The sequence below is a fragment of the Ochotona princeps genome, chromosome X (genome assembly GCF_030435755.1).
Source record: "Ochotona princeps isolate mOchPri1 chromosome X, mOchPri1.hap1, whole genome shotgun sequence".
Classification (NCBI taxonomy): Eukaryota; Metazoa; Chordata; class Mammalia; order Lagomorpha; family Ochotonidae; genus Ochotona; species Ochotona princeps.
The window spans coordinates 37,399,564-37,422,106 of record NC_080865.1 but is presented as its reverse complement, the minus strand read 5'-3'; the positions used below and the strand labels follow the sequence as shown (position 1 = coordinate 37,422,106).

Sequence of the window (22,543 nt, the reverse complement as noted above, 5' to 3'; positions counted from 1 at the left end):
CCCATAAAACAGTATGGATTGACATGGCTTATACTTGCTTCCCATGTCTATTAGGGTCATTTTTGCTTTTTCTTCATAATAGATAGATATATAGATAGTGAGTTCTATATGACATCTCTGGTCATGCTTTATTGCCTTCACCCTAGGGTGACCTTCACCCTACCCTTAAGCTCTCCATTCTGTATAACACGTAGTGCCTGCCCACAGAACCTGATTGTCTCTCTCCATGGAACAAGCAATTAAAAGAGGTTAGAAGCTCTGATGGGGCAACCAACATATTGTTTGGGTACCCACCTGTATTTTCTCAAGGAATAACAGTATGAAGAAGACAGTATGACATTTATCTTGTAACCATCAGGACCAGTCTCTTATTTTACTTTTTTTTCATTTTCTTTTTTTTTAAACATAGTTTATTCTCTCATCCTGTTTAGTGATGATAACCCTATTCAGTTTCTCCAAAATCAGGCATAGCTTACCCAACATCAAACACATTCTGTCAACAATGGGGTTAAGGAGAGAAGGAGAGATGCAGTACTATTTTGGGAGAAAAGTGGGTGGGAGGTGCTCTATAATGGCTTATTTTTCACACTAGTGTCAAAAGTACCTTTTCAGGCCCTTCAGAATCCTTTGCCACAGATGGCCTGCCTCATTCCCATTCTCTAAGAGTACACTGGTTTTGTGTGTTCATCCAAAGGAGCACTCTAACTTGAACCTGCTCTTGAATTTTTTTGGCCTTTGCCATTTGGTGCATAAGTGGTTGTGATGTGGGCTAGAGAGCAATTTAGTGAAGGACAAGGAACTAAAGATTGCCAACACCCAATTTATGAACATCCCTCCCCCCACTAAATCCTATCACCTCTCTTGCTAGTTCAACATGGCTGAAGATGCGGTCTTTACCAAGCAGCTAACCTTCATTTTTCATCATGCACCAAATTCCATGATCTCTTCTTGGAGGTCATGACATGTGCTGCATTCCAGCCCAAACTCTGCCTTCTTTGAATATTTCATTACTCTTACCCATTTCCCCCGTTTCATTGCTTAGTCACCAACTGTTTCAGAAAAACCTGGATAACAGAACTGTCAGATGTGCTGTGAGGCCAAAGAAAGGGGACAACTCAAGATTAGATAGCAGGCAATTTATTTGGGGGGGGAGGAGAAGGCATATAGATAAAAACATTATCTTAGGTGGCTGGAAGATACCTGATGGTCATACCAGGAAGCAGGAAAGAAGGTTTTTATAGAACAAGGTGGCCTGTGACTACTCAGAATACTCCTGGACTCTTCACAAAATATTAACCCTCGTAAGAGTCCATGTGCCGGACAGGAACATCGGATAAAAGTGATAGCCTATCTTAACAATTTTGTTTACCTTAACGTAGGTCCTAGGATGACTTTTTACATTATTTGTGTGGCAAGATGGAAATTACTATCCAAAATGTTCATCACTGTTTTTTTTTAATTTTGCATACAGTCACCGCTTATATGTAAATTATCAATGTCAGTACTTTTAAGTTAACATATGTAGTCTGGGAAGGATTACTGCATATGAACTTGTCCATTAACTGGAAGGTTCTCATGGATTTCCTAAACAGCATTTTATAAATTTAGATGTATGTTAGAAACTGCAGAGTGGTCTGTAGCTGGGTGCTTAATGGGGGAGTGGAAGGACCTATTGCTAGAAAATGGAGGCGAGATCTTAGAGGACTTTGTTGAACTAGGGAATTTGTGTTTTCTTTATTATAGGCAATGAAGATCCGCTTAAGAATAGTTCTAATTTTTAACGAATGCTTACTTTGTGCCAGAATAAGTTATACATGTCAAGTGCTTCATATGCAGTTTCTCATTTAATCCCCATAGCTTTCTATAAGTACTAAAATTATCTCTATTTTACAGCTGAGGAAATCACCAATCCAGAGAGGGTTTCACTTTGATAGAAGTATGAGAACGCATTTCAGAAAGATGAGTCTACAGGCAGGCAGACCTGAGAGGATGCTATTGCAGTGAACAAGAACAGTTAAGCCCTATTAAGGGGGTTGTTACTTAATCATCGGAGTTATGTTCTAACATAATCATAAAAGTTATTTTAAAAAGTCCTCTGGTAGAACTTGTGAAGACTGGAGAAGACAAGAAAAGAAATAGCTGGGAACTTACTGAGACTGTCAATGTCAATTGCCACGGTACCTGTCGAGGGGCTGAGAGACAGTCTTACCCTTAGTCTCCCGGCTTCTTCAGGATTGTAGACCTAGACCTCTCTCGAATCCCACCCTTACTTGACGTCGATCCATCTACACCCTTGCAAGTGGGGTTTTTGCACAGTTGGCAAGGTTGAGGACCCTCTGTTCCGAGCTCAGACAGAGGCGCCAGAGGTGGCGGGGACCAACGGCGGGGGTGGGGCGCATGCGCGCGGTTGCTAGGCAACGGCGGTCAGGGCGCCGCGGCGGTAACAGAGCCTGGGCTGTGTGTGTAGGCAGCGGCGCCAGAGGAGGAGGAGGAGCACGAGGATGCAGCTGCGACCGCGGCCCCAAGAGGGAGCCGCCGCTGTTCTGTGGCCGCGGGGGCTGAGGGACAGGAATAAGGCCTGGGGGTCGCTTTGCTGAGGGGACCGAGGGCAGCGGTCCCGCCAGAGGCTCTGGCCTAGTACCTTGGGAGGGTTCGGGCCGCTCGGCGAGGGCCTGCCCCCGGTTGCCTCCCTTCGTCCGTCCACGTCGATGGTGGTGAAGTTGGCGGCGCCACGGAACACAAGACACCAATCCGTGTTTCAGCTCCTCTCTGGCCCTGGCTCTTGGACTGCTGCACCGCCGCCGCCTTCTCGCCCGCCGAGCTCACTCCCGGCGGCGGGCGGGGGAGGGGCTCCCACCTGCAAGGGCTGCGTCCAGCGGGGCGACGACTGGGGCCGTAGGAGAGTAGGGGTGAGTAGTGGCACTGCACTCGCTCTTTGCTGGCTGGAGCGCCTTTTCGGCCTCTGGGGCCCCAGGAGATTAGCGAAGCGTTGCTTCTTTGCAGAAGCTTCTGACGCCGTACCTACCTCTGCTCCGGGCTCTCTATTCCCTGAGGGGTAGTTTTCCTTTCCAGAGACACCACTTTGTGGTCTCAACCCTGGCGTCTAGGAACGTGGGATCCCTGTGCTTAAGGCCTGGCGTTGCTTCTTAGATGTCTTAGATGCTGATAATTCTTCGAACAGTCACGCAGCTAGGTCCCTGATCCGGGGACAGACTCTCAGTGTCTTGCTTGTCCTTTTCCCCTGGCTGTGGCTCTTACTCTTGAGAGGCTCAGCCTGATCTCAGGCTTGTGAGCCCATTCTTCTGGCTGCTGTCGCTCCTTGCCTTAAGGCTTAAACAGATAGCTAGAGTGGCCCCTTACTTTTCCGTGTTCTTGCTAGTTGTGTACTGAGAGTTTCTCTACGCCTTGTGCTTGGCTTCTGACTCCTGACGAATGGGAGTTAGGAATATAGTAATTAAGTTAACAATAATAATATAATATAATAAAAAGCAGTGAACACACACTGCACTTGATTCCCAAACTGCCATCAAAGTTGAAGACAAATAGTCAAGGAGTGGCTGATTGATAGTACGGGAAGCATACTTTATGAACTAACTATTGTTCATCAACAATTTATATATATATATATATATATATATATATATATATATATATATATGCACATGTATATCCAAACTCATCCTCACTTTAGGCTTCATTTGAGCCTAAAGTGAGGATGAGTTTGGATCTATCTGTTCTGCTTAGGTAGCCTTCGACTGCAATTAGAGTTATTAGTGTTTCCAAAAAAACATTGACATGAGGCACTTGAAGTGGTTTTGCACAAGGTGATTTGATAAGGATCTAAAATTGTGTGACGCTCTTTGAAAATTAGCAATATTATCTTTGAAGAGGGAGATTGTTTCTTTAAAAGCGGTGGTTGAAAAAAAATCACAGTTCACAACTGACTCCTTTCTTAAGTGAGCTGAATTTTTATTGTAAAGTACTTTGTGAACAGACAATAAAAGATAGGTACTTTCTTTCCTTTGGTTCTCGTCCCTTGCTGGTTTTAAAGCCATTTCAAGTGTCTCTGAGTAGCAGTGAAAAAGAAGTACAGTAATGAAAGAGCTAAATTAAGTTTTTCGTAAGCCCTTTTAAGTTTGTTTAAAAAAAAAAAACTGTAGAAGGATTGTAGCTGTCATTTGTGATTAGATAACTTTATCTCGTGAATTTGGCAAGACACTCTGTTAGCTTTGATTACCATGCTTTGTCTTGGCATCTTTCTTGTTACTTGAGGTTCTCTTGGTTGTGGTTTCAAGCACCATATAATTATGGTACCAGTGCAGAATAATATTTACTGAAGTGTGTGTTGTTTGTTTTGTGTACTGGCAGACCAACATGCTGCTAGTTGCTAGACCGTAAAGTTAAAAATGTTATTGCTTTGGAATATCTCTTCATGAATCGAAGCCTGAATTTGGAGTAACCTTGTTAGTACCTGCTGTGTACCTTTATATTCTCCAAAACTGACCAATAATTTGCATCAAATTTAGAATTCTGTAATGAGTATGGTTGTGAAAGTTCTATCTGTTTAAGAACATCTCACAGCTACATTATGAAATAATATTGATAGCTCATTTTGCAAGTGCTGTCAAGGTACTTGACCAGTGGCCATTTGAATGAATTTTTTTTAAGTGGCTTTCAACAAGCTTTTATTTTTGTACCATCTACTGAGTGCTTACTTGCTGTACGGGGTAGTGTAGAGAATAGAACAGAAACAAGTCCCTGTAGTTACGTTGCTGGGGAAAGAGTCTGCATGTCTGAGATATCATGGTCAACAGATGGAACAAAGTAGTACAGAACAAGGACTAAAAATTAAGGGTAGAGGGAGATCACTGGAGATGGGTTTGTCTGAGAAGACCTTATAGAGCAAATCAGATTTGATCTGGTTCTTAATAGAATTATAGGCTTTGTTGGAAGCGGAAGAAAATCACTCTAACAGGAGCTAAGATACTTACAGTTTAATCCTTGTGTATATTGTCCTTGTGTATATTTATCATTGGATAAATCTAAAGGGGCAGGCTGTCAGTGGCAATTTACTCATTTGTCATGGGCTTTTAATTTTCTATGATGAGTTACATGCTATATTAGTAAATTGTAAATAGTATTTAATTTTTGCTTTTATTTGCTTTTTTGAGAAAATATTTTAACATCTATTATAATAAAAAATATGTAAATAATTTTACAAATGTAGATGCTATAGAAATCAGACTTAAAAAGAAGCATCCTATTTCATGGGGCAAGTGAGAATTTTTTTTTTAAAGATTTATTCATTTTATTACAGCCAGATATACACAGAGGAGGAGAGACAGAGAGGAAGATCTTCCATCCGATGATTCACTCCCCAAGTGAGCCGCAACGGGCCGGTGCGCACCAATCCGAAGCCGGGAACCTGGAACCTCTTCCAGGTCTCCCACGCGGGTGCAGTGTCCCAATGCATTGGGCCATCCTCGACTGCTTTCCCAGGCCACAAGCAGGGAGCTGGATGGGAAGTGGAGCTGCCGGGATTAGAACCGGCACCCATATGGGATCCCGGGGCTTTCAAGGCAAGGACTTTAGCCGCTAGGCCACTGCTCCGGGCCTAAGTGAGAATGTTTTATAAGCAGATAGATACAGACGTAAGTTCACCTTTTTTATAATCTGTACATTTTTTAATATCTATTAAGAGGCAGTTTTGATCTAAGTGTTTTGTACAAGACTGGTGTAAATAGTACAACCTTAGATTATTTATACCTTAAAGACTGTTTCTTGCTAAAAAATTAGGAACGTTCTTTTATAAGGCAAATTAATTTTGATTCATCAAAGTACATGGTTATTTAGTTTATAATACTAGCATTTAGTACTATTATTTTTTATTATTTTCTGAAAGTGAAAGGAGAGCATATTATCAGAGTTGTGGAAATTGATGTCTGTAAAAGTTCCAATATGCTATCAGTAATGTGTTTGTTAGTAATTGGCAACTAACATCAATGTTTAAAGTACAATTTCAAACATCTGTAAAACTCCTAGTGCATTTCTCACAGCTTTCTAATGTTTTGCAATTTGGGTACAATACTTGTAGCCTCCTGAATCTTAGTAGACCATTGTAAATTGATGCTTATCAATAGAAATATAATAAAAATATACTGTGACCATACATGATCGCTGATAATTTTTCAGCTTCAGAACAGTAGGAAACTGATTTGCATTTGAAACCATATTTTGAGTTTTTAACATTTCATTTCAGAATAGTCTTAAATTTATAAAGCAAGTTCCCATACATTCCCCATATCTCTTATGAACAACTTATCTTTATTAGTTAATAAGTATTGATCTGCTTCCCTTTTTTTAAAACTAAAAATCATTAATTCCTGTTATGCCTCCCAGCCTCTAGTAACCAGTATTCTTTATTCACATAGGGTTTTTATTTTTTAACCTCACACATATAAAGGAGAACATGCAGTATCTGTCTGTGTCTGACTTTTTATCTTTTCTTGTGCTAACAATTTGTATAATAACTTCTAGCGGTACTGGGCAGCACAGTGAGGTGCAGCTCCCACTCAGCCACGTGACCAAGGGGAAAAAAACACTGATACTCTACAGTGTTCTGTGTTGCTAAGCTATGATGTTTGATAGATTAGGTATATTAAATGCATTTTTCAATTTACCATGCATATATGTTTATCCATAAGCTTATCCATATATGATCTGATGGTTAGGCAAGAAGCATGTGTCTTACATAGAGATGTCTCCCAACAGAATTCACGTATTAGAAATCTAAGTGCAAATTTTTGAGGTTTCTGCATACCATGTTGGCATCTTTCATTTGATATCTTTTGCTGGCAGTGGAGATAGGATTTAAACAGAGGGTAAGAGTTTCTAAGCTTATCAGTTTGTTATTACGAATGTCCTTTAACTTCGAATGTCATACATTAAGATATTAGACAAAGCGTCCACACGGATACCTGCAACAAATATGATTATTGTTTGAACTTATCCAGTTAACAGCAAGATATATTCAGAAGACATTTGGGTAAATTTCCTTTGCGAAGCAAACATTGAACATTTCTTAGCTATTGGTGCTAGTATCAAAGGGAAGATCTTTGGAAAGAGAACTGTTGAATTCTAATGAGAAAATTGCAAACAAAGTGAAAATTACCTGTATGTTAAGTTCTAAGTAATGTTGTGTTTTAAGGCAGGTACAAATGTGAATAAATTACCTTTCTTGCGGTGCCATTGTGTGAAATAGGGTAAGGAACACTCAATTTCTGTTACATTAAGATCACTCAGTGTTAAAGTGCTTTCACCTAATTACTGATTCTGGAGGAAGAACAATGTTACACTGATTACCAAACGTATGTCCATCCATAGCTCTAGTTTTCCTTACATATGTGGTTATTCTATTTGAAAATATGATTTGATTATGCCACTGGACCTAAAACTTTCTTACAAGCACATCTCTAGGATTTTCTTTCTTTATGAAAATTTATGGGGAAAAATAACTTTTACACAACAATTCTGTGTGGAGCACATTGTCCTGGAACAAAACCATTTTCATTAAGCGAAAGATACTTGTAGTAGGTTCAATATAGGAAGAGAGGTAAGTAGACAGTAGAATTCCTTCTTCGAGGGATGAAGATGATACCTGCAAACAAAATAAAAGACATTTATATACAAGTTGTGAGCTAATAGTTATAGGAAATGTGTCACAAATTATTATTCTCTTAATATCACATCTTAAAAATGTATTAATCTTTGTATATTTGGAAGGCAGAGAGAGAGGATGGGGTATCAAGAAATCGATGCCCTCAATCTGATTTTCACTTCTCAAATGTCCACAGTAGCCAGAGTTGGCTCGACCTATAATTCAACCCAGCTTACCTGTGTGGGTGGCAGGGACCCAAATACTTAAGCCATAACTTACTGTCTTCTAGAGTGCATATTAGTGGAAAGCTGGAATCAGAGGCAGAAATGGGACTTGAACTCAGTACTGTAACATAGGATATAGGCAACCCAAGTGGTAGCTTAACCTGTAGGTCAGACGCCTACATCAATATGATTTTAATAAGAACAATGAATGTTTTCTAAAAATATTCTTTTGAAATCATTGTATAATCAATACTGATGTTTCCATAACCTTTTACATGCATGAATTAGGTAGATTCTCTATTAGGGGTACTTTCTGCACCTCACTTCTACTTTTTCTAACTATTATGGATATTGGTTCTCACTGTCATTCCTGAGCAACTACTGTGGGCTGTTAATGAATTTTGCATAAGACGTTTTTGAAAGATGTTCAGGAAAGATTATCTGTAATAGTCTGAAATGCTGGACCCATATCAGATGCATTTGAAACTAGGTAATTTTACTGGAAGTGGTACCAACCAGAATAAATAACCATGGTTTTTTATATTACTGGGTCAATCTTAAGCCATTTTTAAGTAATTAGATTTTTGTTCAATGATAATTTATTTTACTTATCATAGGATATACAGAGTCAGATATTTGATAGTTCTGGAATATAAGTGAGGACCCTTTGATTCTGAATGTTTCAGAGTTTATCATTGTTTTTGCTATCTGAACTTTATATATAATTATATTTAGAGTCTTCCTCATTTTAAAACAAAAGGAATATCATCTCTATCTTATTGCTTTTATTTCCCTTTACTCATATATAATATCTTTTGAAAGAGTAATTCAGACATTTATTTTTACAGTATGATTTTTTAAAAATACCTGGAACTGCTTTTTCCTTTCAAATTGAATACTAAGGGTCTGGCACTATAGTTCAGTGGCTAAATCCTCAGCTTGCAAGCACTGGGATTCCACCTGAGTGCCAGTTCATGTCCTGGCTTCTCCACTTCCTATCCAGCCTGGGAAAGCAGTAGAGGCTAGCCCATGATCTTGGGACCCTGCACGCATGTGGGAGATCCAAAGGATGCTCCTGGCTTCGGATTGGTTCAGTTCCAGGCATTATGATAACTTGGGGAGTGAACCAGTGGATGAAAGATCTTTCTCTCTCTGTCTCTCCTTCTCTCTGTATATCTGCCTTTCCAATAAAAATAAATAAATCTTTCAAAAAAAAAAACCTGAATACTAGTTGAAACATGATGTGTGACACAGATAATAAACTTGATTCCACAGGTCATAATAAGTAAATCTCATTACTTAGAAGTGGCTTTTTTCCCTTTTCAAAGCTGGCCATGCCTCCTAATACATGTAAAGGCTAGTAAATTAATTCTAAATGTACTCATAGAACCTCATATTGGGGTTCTTTTTATGTAATCTGAAGTCAGTGATTATTATCTGGTTGTTTTTATTTATCTTCAGTGAATTTAATTTTTGTGGATAGTATTTTTATTTGTTCAGATTACCCATAATTTCATATAAGCAGAAAAAAATAAGGCTATAGGAAGATTAATTTCATGTTTCAACATTTCTTAATTTACAATGATTTGGGGGAGAATAAGTCCAAGATTGTTGAAATTTTGAGTTTCATAATTTTTTAAAATAAATTATAGTTTTGTGACTTCCTTGTACATATGAGCTGGATTAACTGCAAATTCCCCTTAGGAATCTTGTTTTAGTAAATAGATGCAAATAATTTGTAGTTAATGTAATCAGTGTATTATCTGTGAAGAGACATGTCTAAAGTATTTATTTTAAGTAATTTTTTTTAAAGATTTATTTTTATTACAAAGTCAGATATACAGAGAGAAGAGGAGAGACAGAGAGGAAGATCTTCCGTCCTATGGTTCACTCCCCAAGTGAGCCGCAACGGGCCGATGCTGCACCGATCCGAAGCCGGGAACCAGGAACCTGCTCCAGGTCTCCCACGCGGGTGCAGTGTCCCAATGCATTGGGCCGTCCTCGACTGCTTTCCCAGGCCACAAGCAGGGAGCTGGATGGGAAGTGGAGCTGCTGGGATTAGAACGGCGCCCATATGGGATCCCGGGGTGTTCAAGGCGAGGACGTTAGCCGCTATGCCACGCCACTGGGCCCTATTTTAAGTAATTTTAAAACCTTTTGTGTCTTATCAGTTTTATCAAATTCTTTAAATAAAGATTATCTTCAAAGTCTATTTAGTCACATTCCATTTATCTTTTTATAAATTTTATTTGAGAGAGAGAGAGAAGAAATCTCTTCTCCTGGCTCATTCCTTAAATACCCAAAGTTATGGGCTGGGAACTCAATCCAGGGCTCCCAAATGGGCAACAGGAATCTAATTACTTCAGCCGTCTATTTTTGCAGGAACCTGGAGTCACAAAGCTGAGTGTTTAACTCAGGCACTCCAATATGAGGGGCCATAACGACAGAGCAGATCCCCACTTCTGTGGCCTGTTTCTGAATAATCACAAGTTCTGAATAAGTGGGGTCCAAAATACTGTACAGAAAAATTTGTTAGTTCATACAGCCTGGATCATATGGTGATGCTGGTAAAATTGTTTTATTTTTTTTTTTTGCAGAGTGTCAACCCCAAGCTTGTGGTGGATTGTAATGTACAAGAGAAACATCCAGAGACCTACATACAAGTTATGAGATACCAGACTACTCATACTAAACTCAGTAAGTACCAAAAGGAATGAAGGTGGTAACATCCAGTTTTCGAGTTTTTAAAAACATCTTTTAAGTAGTCTTATAATGACATTCAGTTTATTGAGCTGTTTATAAAAAAAAAGGTTTGAATGTCAGGTAATACTGATTGAATATCATTTACCTGAAATGCTTAAGACCAGAAGTGTTCAGATTTTGAAATATTTGCTTAGACATTACAGGTTGTTCATCCCTAATCTTAAATATGAAATCTGAAATGCTTTGAGTTTTCTTTAATTAGTTAATCGAATTATTTTGTTTAAAAAAAAACTGAGGAAACAGAAATAGGGCTGATTCACTGCTCCAAATGCCTGCCACAGACAGGGCCATGTTATGCAGAAGCCAGGGACTCGGAACTCTATCTGTGTGCTCCACTGTAAGTGACTAGTACTGAACTACTTGAGCCATGACCTGTTGCTTCCCAGGAAGCTGAATCAGAATGGGAGCAGCCAGAATCTACCTCCGGGGACTCTTTTTAAAAGACCTGTTTGACTTTGATTTGAAAATCAGAAAAGGTGAGACACATAGAGAGGATTTTCATTCATTGGTTCACGCTGCAAATGGTTGCCACAGCCAGAGCTGAGCCTATCTAATCCAGAAGCTAGGAGCCAGGAGCTTTTTATGGGTCTCCCGTGTAAGTGCAGGGTCCCAAGGCTTTGGGATATCCTCCACTACTTTCCTACGTCACAGACAGGGAGCTGGATTGGAAGTAAAACAGCCAGGACACAAAGTAGCACCCATATGGAATGCCAGCGCCACAGGCAGAGGCTTAGCTTGCTAGGCCACGGCCCTTCTGTTTGGAGTTCAGGCATCCCAAGTAGCATCATAACCTCTTTGCTAATTGCCTAGCCTCTCTAATATTTTTTACATAAAACTTCCAATTTCAAAGCATTTTGTGTTATGGATTTTAAAGTTAGGCACAACCTATAGTGTATGCAATATTGAAACTATAATGATGCCCTCAGATTTTTTTTTAAAGTGTAATGGTAATATGTATGTAAAGTCTAAAGTGTAATGGTAATTTGTATGTAAATTCTATGCACTTACAAACTCTTAATTCATCAGAATAAGAAAGTAAGATATGCAAGTTAAAGTTACGAGGGGAGGCTTTAGACACAGCAATAAAGATGCCACTTGGGATGTCTGCATCCCATATTATGGTACCTGAGTTTGATTCCTAATTCTGCTCCTGATTCCAGCTTCTTGCTAATGCACACCTGGAGTTCCCAGCTGAATTAGCGTAAACTATAGCGGTGGAAGTGATCCAGTGAAATGAAAACTTTAACTTTCTGTCTCTGTTGCCTCTCAAGTACATGAAATAGGTAAATTAAAAAAATATAGGGCCAGTGCATTGGCTCTACTGGCTAATCCTGGGAAGGCAGCGAAGATGGCCCAATGCCATGGGACCCTGCACTTAAACGGTCACCCATATGGGAGACGCAGAAGCTCTTGGCTCCTGGCTTTGGATTGGCTCAGCTCCAGCTGTTCATGACCACTGGGGGACCAGCAGATGGAAGATCCTTCTGTGTGTAAATCTGCCTTTCCAATAAAAAATAAACAGAAAAAATAAACATTGAACAACTAGTTTCAGTGGTGTTGCTACAGCTCTGAAAGTCCCAGAAACTCGGAACTTCTTCCTGAGTTAATTATTACAAAATGAATGCATGCATATTGTTAAAGAGTTGTTCTGTTTATGTTATAATTCAATAAAGTTTAAAGAAATAATGCAGAATAGTGAGGACTCTTGGGACACTAGTAATGCTTTGCTCTTAATTTGAGTGTTGGTTATCAGGTGACAGACTCATTTATTTGTACACTTATGTGCATTTCTTGGTGTGTTTACTATGTTTTAAAAAATGTTTAAAAGAGCAGCATTTCTGATATTCTGGTAGGAATTTTTTTCTGACAAGAAATTGGAATTTCCAGTGTGGTAAAGTTTAAGAAGTTAACTGAAACAGAGTGCAGCTACATCTAAAAATAGGATCATTATATACTTGTTATTTACTATATGTGCTTTTTTCAGAGGCTGGAAAAGGCTAGGTATTTTGTTTGTATCATGCCTTTTACTGTAATGATAATTTCTCTCTACTGTGTAATTCATTAGTATTTACTTACAGATCTTAGATTTTAAGAGTGGGAGCAGGGAAGCAATAACAGCAGTTGTTGTGTCAACTAGGATAAAAATTTAACTTACCGCATTTTTCAACTAATTAGAATTATGTTTCCCATTTCCTTTGCCATTCCAGGAACGTATGTGATAAAACTTTTCTGTTTGTGTGCTTATGAGTGAGACAAACAGAGACTCAGTGTTCAAGTAGCATTTTTGTAATAACTAAACATTGAATGCAAAAGAAGATTTAGTGAAAGCTAATTCTTTGTAGTTTGTACTAAAAAGTACACTCAAAAAGATTTTAAGATAATTTGATTTTTGGAAGGTAATTCTGGAAGATAATCTATATTTGAATATGAATATTTCTAATCTAAACAGATGTGGAGATTTAAATTAACTAAAAGCCATGGAATAAAATAGTTGGCTAAATAATTTTTAATTAACTAAGTATTAAGCCAAGTATATTATGAAATTTGGGAAGAAATACCTTGTATAAGCTATCTAGATCTTTAGGGTGTTTTTGAACACTGAGTTATGTGTCTCGAAGATTTTTGATTGCAAATACTGAAAGAGGTATTTCAACTTATCTTAGAGGAAAAAAATAATTTGTGTGAGGAATAAGAGACTTTTTAAATGTGACTCAAGGGCAGAAAGTGAAGCCCAGGCACAAATGGGACCTGAAAATGAATGAAAACTTATCAGTTGCTAAGGGGACTTTACTCCATTTTTTCTTCCTTCTTGGGGCTATATGGTCTTTTGTTTGTGTTTCTTTCAGCTTGTCTACATTATTTTTCTTACTCCTTAAGCACATAGCCTGATATTGCTCACTGAAGCGCTTCCAAGTTTACACATTCTAAATTCGGGCATTCTTGAGACACTTACCAGTAGTATCTCAGAATCCCAACTCCTCAATCTAGTTTGGACCAAATGTCTAATGAGGATCTGTTTATATATGGCTGGAGGGCCAATATCATGTTTTATAAACATGACTTTTAGGTCCCACCCCTAAGTTAGTGGACATAGAGTTCTATAGCAGGGAGATTGTAGATTGAACAGAATCTCAATTGATGTATACCACTGAGTGTAAACTGTAGTACATGGAAGATCCTATGTGAAGACTCATGTATCAAATTTATTTCCAAAAAGAAATAAATAGGGCACAATTACCATATGCTTGTCTTTATTTATACAGCCAAAATGATTGTTAGAGTTATTATCTACCCTTCTCATTTCCCAGAGATTATTTAAAAAAAAATAAGCTTATCCAAGGTGACACAAGTTAATTTAAAAAGCTAGAATTGAGACCTTATATTTTGTAGTTAAGGTATTAGTACTCACAGTAACCAGAATATCTGACAAAAATTGTGTAATATAAAGGTATTTTGGATGTTTATTTCTAAGCAAGATAAATATATAGAAAGCCCCAAACATTATAATGAAGCAGAATATATCATATGTCATTGATATTTTTCAAAGATAAAATTGTAAAATGTGCATAAAAACATTATGCTTAATCAGTGAGTCCCAAAAGGATAAATATCATGTTTTCTCTGATACATGGTAATTAATATAGAATGAAAAATGGATAGGGTTGAAATTAACATCTTGAGATTTGATTTTTTTGACCCTTGCTTATACCTCTGTAGAACTGTAATCTTTCTACTTTTTACTTGCTAAATATTATAGTTAGTGGTATATTAAGCCTGTGATTATGGAGTTGATTGAAATAGATATTTTGCAACAATTGAAGAAAAAATGAAAGGCGAGAGTTTGAGAGGAGGAGGGAGGGAAGTAATCATCTTAGACTTTGTAACTATAAAATATGTGAGTCTGTTATCTTTATATTAATGAAAATGTCTAAAAAGAAAACTAAAATATATATGAGGACAGTAGATTTTCACTGGACTGTATAATCAGTGTTGTGAATGTTATCTCTTCATTACTAGAAAATCTAAATTAGAAATCAAATTTACTTTTCCTCTTTTGGCCTGTGCATTCACTCATTGTGTATTTATTAAATGTGTACTGCATATCCAGCCCTGTTTTAGGCCTAGAGTTACAGCGATAATGAAACTAAAAGTCCTACACTCACACAAGCAGAGAATACACAATAATATAGAATGTCATGTAGTAATAAGGTTCTTGCAGCAGTAAAGCAAGATAGGGATAATAGATGGTACCATTTTCTGTGAAGTGGTCAGTAAAAGTGTCGCTGAGAAGCTGATACTAAGCAGAGACCTGAATGAAACAAGGAGTGGAATATGAGTATCTGGAGGAGGAATGTTTCAAAAGAGAGAATGGAATGTGCAAAGGTCCTGAGGTTAGGAACCTGTTTGGCCTGTTCAAGGAAAAGCAATGAAGGCATATGTATCTGGAATACCAAGTTAGGCAGTGGCGGAAAATAAGATCAGAGATATATTTATTTTTTAATTTTTTTTAGATTTATATTTATTTTTTATTGGAAAGGCAGATACACAGAGAGGAGGAGAGACAGAGAGGAAGATCTTCCATCCGATGGTTCACTCCCCAATTGGCCGCAACAGCTGAAGCTGAGCCAGTCCGAAACTAGGAACCGGGAGCTCTTCCAGGTCTCCCACGCGGGTGCAGGGTCCCAATGCATTGGGCCGTCCTCAACTGCTTTCCCAGGCCACAAGCAGGGAGCTGGATGGGAAGTGGAGCTGCCAGGATTAGAACCGGCGCCCATATAGAATCCTGGCGCATGCAACGCGAGGACTTTAACCATTACCCTATCGCGCCGGGCCCAAGATCAGAGATATATTTAGATGGAAAAATAATGTAAGCCTTTGTAGAAAAAAAAATGGAGTTTTCATATTATTCGGCATTGAAAAAGCCTGTGCTCTGATTTATATGTAAACAAATGTTCTGTCAACTGTGTGGAGAAGGCAGGAGAAGAAGCAGGATGGTAGATAGGAGGGTGTTATGGTAGTCCAGATGAGAGCACATGGTTGGAGTACAAGGTAGTGGTGGTTGTGGGAAGAGTGAAAAGTAGCCAAATTCTGAGTGTACGTACATGCACTATCGTGCACATCCATATACACTGTACCTGTTATTCTTAAGTAAATATGTGGTAAACAGCTATAAACGCTCAGGGATAACCTTTTCACAGCTCCTCCAGTGTTAAGTTTTGTAACAATAGTATAGTAAAGAACAAAACAAAGCAAAAAATGGAAAACTGATGATGGTCTTATTCAGATTTCCCAGTTTCATATGCATTGTATGTGTGGTAGTTCTGAAGTTTTCACAGGTGTAACTGCATATAGTCATCATTACATTGAAATATTTAATTATCTCATCAAAAGGCTTTCTCATCCTAAGACTTTATAAGGTTACATCTACTTTCTTTACCTGCTTTCCAGACGCTCTGACCTCCAATCAGCTTAAATACAGTAATTGTGTTATTTCATTAATATGATGCAATGCTCCTCTTTCTCCCTGGTAATTTTCTTTGCTATGAGGTTGAGTTTAACTGATAGTAGTATAACTAGTCGTGTTTTTTTTTTCTTAATAATTGTGTTTCAGGGTAGGTGTTTGACACAGTAATTAAACCACTGCTTGGGATGCCTGTACCTCGTAACAGATTTCCTGATTTGAGTCTGGGCTCTACTTCCTATTCGAGTATCCTGCACCATCATTGGGTGGAAGATCTCTCTCTCTCTGCCTTTCACATCAACAAAATAAAAAATACAAGCACACCTGTGTATATATATATATATATGAATATATATAGCATGCACATATATGTATATATCACACACATATGTATATATATCAACACACACAAGTGTGTGTGTGTGTGTGTGTGTGTGTGTGTGGCACATCATTTTCCAGTCATCTACTTTCAACCTGCCCAGGCTGTTAGATTTGAAGTGATAGCATAAACCTGGGTTATATTGTGCTGTCATACGTGATTGCCATTTTCATTCCTGGCTTCTGTGTGGCCCAACTCTGGCTGTTGTGGCCATTTGGGGAGTGAACCAGTAGATGGAAAGTGTGTCTCCATAACTCTGCTTTTCAAATAAATACATAAATCCTTTTTTTTTAAGTCTACTTTGCTAGTCTGTGATACATTTAGACTACTTTGTATATGAAAATAATTACTGTTAGGTCTGTTTTCCTTCTTAAAAATGTAACAATGTTTCTATTTTGGAGGGTTAAAATTTTATTAAAATAAATCTGATATATGATAAATACATATTTCAAGGGTACTAGTTGAGTTTTGATGTATATATCCATGAAATCATGACCACCATTAAAATATTGGATTTATATATCTCTTTCAAATATTCCTTTTGCTTCTTTGTAATTTCTATTCTGTGTTTTTAAATCCCATACCCTATGTTTAGGAATTAAAGCATCTAATTTCTGTCAGTATGTATTAGTTAGCATTTTTTTTCATTTTTATTTTGTAATGTACTTTAAAGATATACATACTTAGTGGGGCATATGTGATGTTTCATTGTATATATATATTGTTTAATGACCAGTCACATTAAATACATATATCCATTGTGAAAATAAACCACATTTGCTTTACCCAGTCATCAGTAGCTGTACACTTATGTTGTTTCCATTTCATGTGAACAGTGCTGAAATAAACATGGGAGTGCAGATGCCTCATCAACAGATTGATTTCATTTCCTTTGTTATATACCCAGAAGTGAGATTACTGCATCATATGGGAGTGCTATTGTTAGTTTTTGAGAATCCTTCATGCTGTTTTTCACAACAGCTGAGCTAGCGTACATTCCTAACAATTGTGTGCAAGGGGTTCCCTTTTCTCCACATGCTCGCCAATTCTTATTATCTTTTGTCTGTTTGACAATAGACACTCTTACTTGAGTTAAGTTATAATTTATTAGTAGTTTTATTTGCATCTGCCTGGTGATTAGTGGTGTTGGACATTTTAAAAATTTGTTTACCTGGTGGCCATTTGTATATCTCTCTCTCTTAAAAAAAAAGATTTATTTTTATTGGAAAGGCAGATTTATAGAGAGAAGGAGAGACAAAAAGAAAGATTTTCCATCCACTGATTCACTCCTCAAGTGGCTGCAACAGCTGGAGCTGAGCCGATCCGAAACCAGGAGCCAGAGGTCTCCCACATGTCTGTAGGGTCCCGAGGCTTTCGGTCATTCTCTACTGCTTTCTCAGGCCACAAGCAGGGAGCTGGATGGGAAGTGGAGCAGCTGGAACATGCAACAGCACCCATATGGGATCTCGGAGCATGAAAGGCAAGGACTTTAGCAACTAGGCTACTGCACCGGGCCCATTATATATATTTCTTTTAAAATATCTGTTTAGATCTGTTGTCCATTTTAAAATTTGATTTTTTTTTTTTTTTTTTGCTGTTGAGTTGCTGGTTTATTTTTATGTTCTGGATATTAACGTTTTGTCAAATGTTGTCAAAGGTTGTCCCTTTTCTTTTTTTCCTGTGTTGTAAAAGAGCTCTTTAGTTTGATAAAATTCCATTTGCCTATTTTTGCTTTTGTTTCCTGTGCTTTCTTGGTGTGATTCAGAAAACTCTTGCCCATTCTCATGTCCCTAATTGATTTTTCTGTTTTCATCTTATTGTCTCAAAGTTTCAGGTCTCACATTTAGATGTTTCATCTATTTGAGTAATATTCTTCCTATGGAGATCCAAATTTGCCAGCACCATTTGATAAAAAGACTGCACTTGATCAAATGCATGTTTTTAACACCTTTGTTAGAGACCATTTTACTGTAGATAAATGGTTTTACTTCTAGAGTCTCATTTTCTTTGGTTTGTGGATCTATTTTGATGCCAATACCATGCTACTTCAATTACTATAGCTTTGTGATAGATGTTAAAGTCAGGTAATGTAATACATCATTATTCTTTTGCCTGAAGATGACTTTGATTCTTTGGTGTAATTTGTAACTCCATATAAGTTTTAGAGGATTTTTTTCCTAGTTCTGTGGGAAATATCATTGGGATTTTGATTGGGATTGCTTTGGATATATAAATTTCTTTGGGTAGAATAAACATGATAATGATACTGATTTTAAAAGTTTTATTTATTTTTTAATATATTTTTATTTTGAATTTTGGATTATGTGGTACAATTTTATATAGGCTGGGATTCCTCCCTAAACTCCCAACCCCCGATAGATTTTCCCCATTTTACTACAATAGTGTGTCCTTCATAAGGAATCATAATTCTATCAGTCTCTTATGTAAGGGTACCCCGACATTGTTGGTACAGACAATGTCAAACAGTCCAGCATCCCATTTCTGCACATGTCCAACAGTTTCATTGGGAATCCATCTTTCATCCAAAAACAGGGATGCATGTCCCATTGTTCCCCCACATCTGTATATGATAGGACCCGCTACTCCATCACTATGCATTTCCATAATTGAGAAACCATGAAACAAGGTCAACAACTGGTAGATTTATTTATTTTTATTTGAAAGACAGATTTTACAGAGAGAGAAGGAGAGGCAGAGAGAGATCTTCCATCCATCCACCACTTCACTCCCCAAGCAGCTGCAAAAGTCAGAGCTAAGGACTTGGGCCATCCCTGGCCATGAGCAGAGAGCTGGATCAGAAGTGAAGCAACTGGGATATGGACTGGAATGCATATGGCATGCCAGTGCCACAGGGTGGAGGATTAGCCTACTGTTCCTTTGTACTGGCCCCAATGATATTGATTTTTAATCCATGAACATGGGAAAATTTTCTGTATCATATTGTCACACTCAGTATCTTTCATTAATAATTTATAATTTTCATGGTAGGAATTTTTCAACTTTTTGATTGATTTTTTAAAATTAGAATTAGAGTTGTTTTCTTAATTTCTTTTTCAAATGATTTGCTATTGGTAAATACCAACATTATTGCTTTTGGCACATTGCTTTTCTATCCTACCATTTTGTTGAATTTGTTTATTATTTCTTTGGAAGAGTCCTTGGAGTTTTCTATTTATAAGTTCATGACCTCTGAAAACATTGGTGAATTGACTTGCTTCTTCCCAACATGAGGGCCCTTTATTTTTCTTGTGTAATTGTTGTAGTAGGACCTATTTTGTTATGTTGGATGAAAGTGAAAGTGACCATCTTTGCCTTTTTCTAGATCTTAGAGAGAAATCTATCAGCTATTCTTCAATCAGTGTGACGCTAGCTTTTGACCTGTCATATATGACCTTTGTTACATTGAAATGTACCTAATTTGGCCAGAGTTTTGCCATGAAGCAGAGTTGAAGTTTATCACATTCTTTTTCTGCATCTGGTGAAATAATCATGTTACTTTTGTCCTTTTGATTATGTGATGTATCACATTTATTGATTTGATTATGTTGAATAATTCTTTCATCCCTGGGATGAATCGTACATGGTCATGGTGAATTATCTTGTCAATGTGCTTTTGGATTCTACTTGCTAATATTTTCTTGAGGATGTTGCATTGATGTTTATCAAGAATATTTCTCTGTCACTTTCATTTTTGTTATTGTTGTGTCCTAGTCTGGTTTGGTATCAAGGTAATGCTAGCCTTATAGAATACATGGGGGAATATTATTCCTCTTGTATTTTTTAAAACTAGTTTAAGAGGGGTTGGTATTGATACCAAGTCTTTTTAAAAGTTTGGTAAAATTCAACAGTGAAACCATCTGGTGCTGGGCTTTTCTTTGAAGTGAGAGTTTTATTACTGAATCAGTTTCAGTTTGACATGTATTCTATTTGCTCATGACTGAATCTGAGTAAGATGTGTGTTTCAAAGAATTTATCACTTCTAGGTTAACAAATTTTCTCCCATGTCAATATTTTTCATCATGTCTAACAAGCCCTTGTGTTCCTACACTGTCAGTGGTAATGTCTACATTTTCATCTCTAATTCTATGTTTTTAAGACTTTTTCTTGCATGATCTAGCCTAGTGGTTCATCAGCTTTGCTTATCTATCTATGTATCTATGTATCTATTTAGTTTTAAAGATTGATTTATTTTTATTGGAAAGGCAGATATACAGAGAGGAGGAGAGACAGAGAGGAAGATTGTCCAATGGCTCACACCCCAAGCAGCCGCAATGGCTGGAGCTGAGCCAATCTGGAGCCAGGAACCAGGAGCTTCTTCCCAGTCTCCCACATGGGTGCAGGGTCCCAAATTTGGGGCTGTCCTTGTCTGCTTTCCCAGGCCACGAGCAGGGAGCTGGATGGGAAGCAGGGCCATCGGGATTAGAAACGGCGCCCATATGGGATTCCAGCATGTTCAAGGCAAGGACTTTAACCGATACACTCCTGCACAGGGTCCTGCTTATCTTTTTGAACAATGTGGTCTTCGGTTTCTTTTTATGTATTAAAAGTTTCTATGCCATTTATTTGTATTCTGAGTTATTCTTTTCTTTTACTGCTTTTAGGTTTGATTTGTTCCTTTTCTGGTTCCTTGTGATTCAACAATAAGTTGTTTAAAATTTTTGTTTTATTATTATTATTATTATTATTATTATTATTATTATTATTCAGGCCTTGATTACTGTACTGTAAACTTCTTTCTTAGCATTGCTTTTCTGTCTCACATAGGATTTGATATGTTTTTTGTTTTTGTTTATTTCAAGGAATTTTTAAGCTGTTTTCCTTTGATCTGCTGGTTGTTTAGGATGTTTCATTTCCATGTCTTTGTATAGTTTACAACATTTTTATTGTTTTCTAATTTTGTATTTATTATAGTTAGAAAAGGCAGTCAATATGATTTCTATTCTTTTAAATTGTTGAGAATTGTGTTAAGACTTAGCATGTACTCTATCCTGAAAAACACTCCATGTGCTGTTGACCACTATGTATTATACAGTTGTTGGAAATTTCTTTAGATGTTTTGATAAGTCTAACTGACCTAAGGTGTAATTTAACATTGCTATTTATTTATTAATTTTGTTTCTATAATACATCAGTAGCTCATTTCTGAAAGGATCATGCTGAAGTCCCCTACAATGATTGTTTTGGAGTCTTACCTCTGGCTTTATGCCAGCTTAATACTTGGATTATGTATTTGTGTGTTTCTTGATTGGATGCATATATATTTACAAGTATTATTTTCTCTTGCTGGATTGAACCCTTTATCATTATATTATGACTAACTTTGGCTCTTTTTACTGCTTTAGATTTAAAAATCTATTTTTATCATAGGGCTGGCATTGTGGTTTGGCCTTCACTTATGACACCAACATATTGCTTTGATTTCCTGTTTCTGATCTAGTTTCCTGGTACTGTGTCTGGGAAGGCAATGGAAGATGACTCAAGCATTTGCTTCCCTGACACCTATGTTAGAGACCAGAATAGAGTTCCTGGCACTTGGCTTTTGCCTGACTTAACCCTGGCTGTTGTAGGCATTTGGGGTGAACCAAGAGATGAAAGATTGCTTCTTCCTCTCTATGTCATTCTGCCTTTTGGGTAAATAATCAAATAAATAAATATTTTAATTGATATAAATATGGTTACTTCTGCTTTCCTTTGAGTTCCATTTGTATGTAATATGTTGTTCCATTCTTTCCTTTTTTTCAGTCTGCTCACTCTTGTGAGCAGAATACAGTTGGGTCCTGTTTTTAAATCCATTTATCCGCTTGTTAACTGTATGTCTATTTTATTTTAGATTTTTAAGATATTTATTGATTTATTTGAAAGGCAGGGTTACAGAATGAGCGGGAAAGACAAAGATGTCTTATATCTGCTGGTTCACTTGTCAGATGGTCACAATGATTACGTTTGGGCTAGGCTGCAGCCAGTAGCCAGAAATTTCATCCAGGTCTCCCATGTGGGTGGCCATCCTCAGTTGCTTTCCCAGGTATATTAGCATGGAA

At 37.4% G+C, this 22,543-nt stretch overlaps 1 protein-coding gene across 1 annotated transcript in view; it reads left to right on the top strand.

Annotated features, from left to right (window-relative positions):
- Positions 1–2,267: 2,267 nt before the first annotated feature.
- The window catches only part of ZC3H12B (zinc finger CCCH-type containing 12B), a 339,337-nt gene continuing 319,061 nt past the window's right edge, over positions 2,268–22,543 (top strand). The window contains exons 1-2 of the mRNA XM_004595199.2: positions 2,268–2,909; positions 10,479–10,578. The gene's annotated coding sequence lies outside the window, so the exon portion shown is untranslated. The remainder of the gene's footprint in view (positions 2,910–10,478; positions 10,579–22,543) is intronic.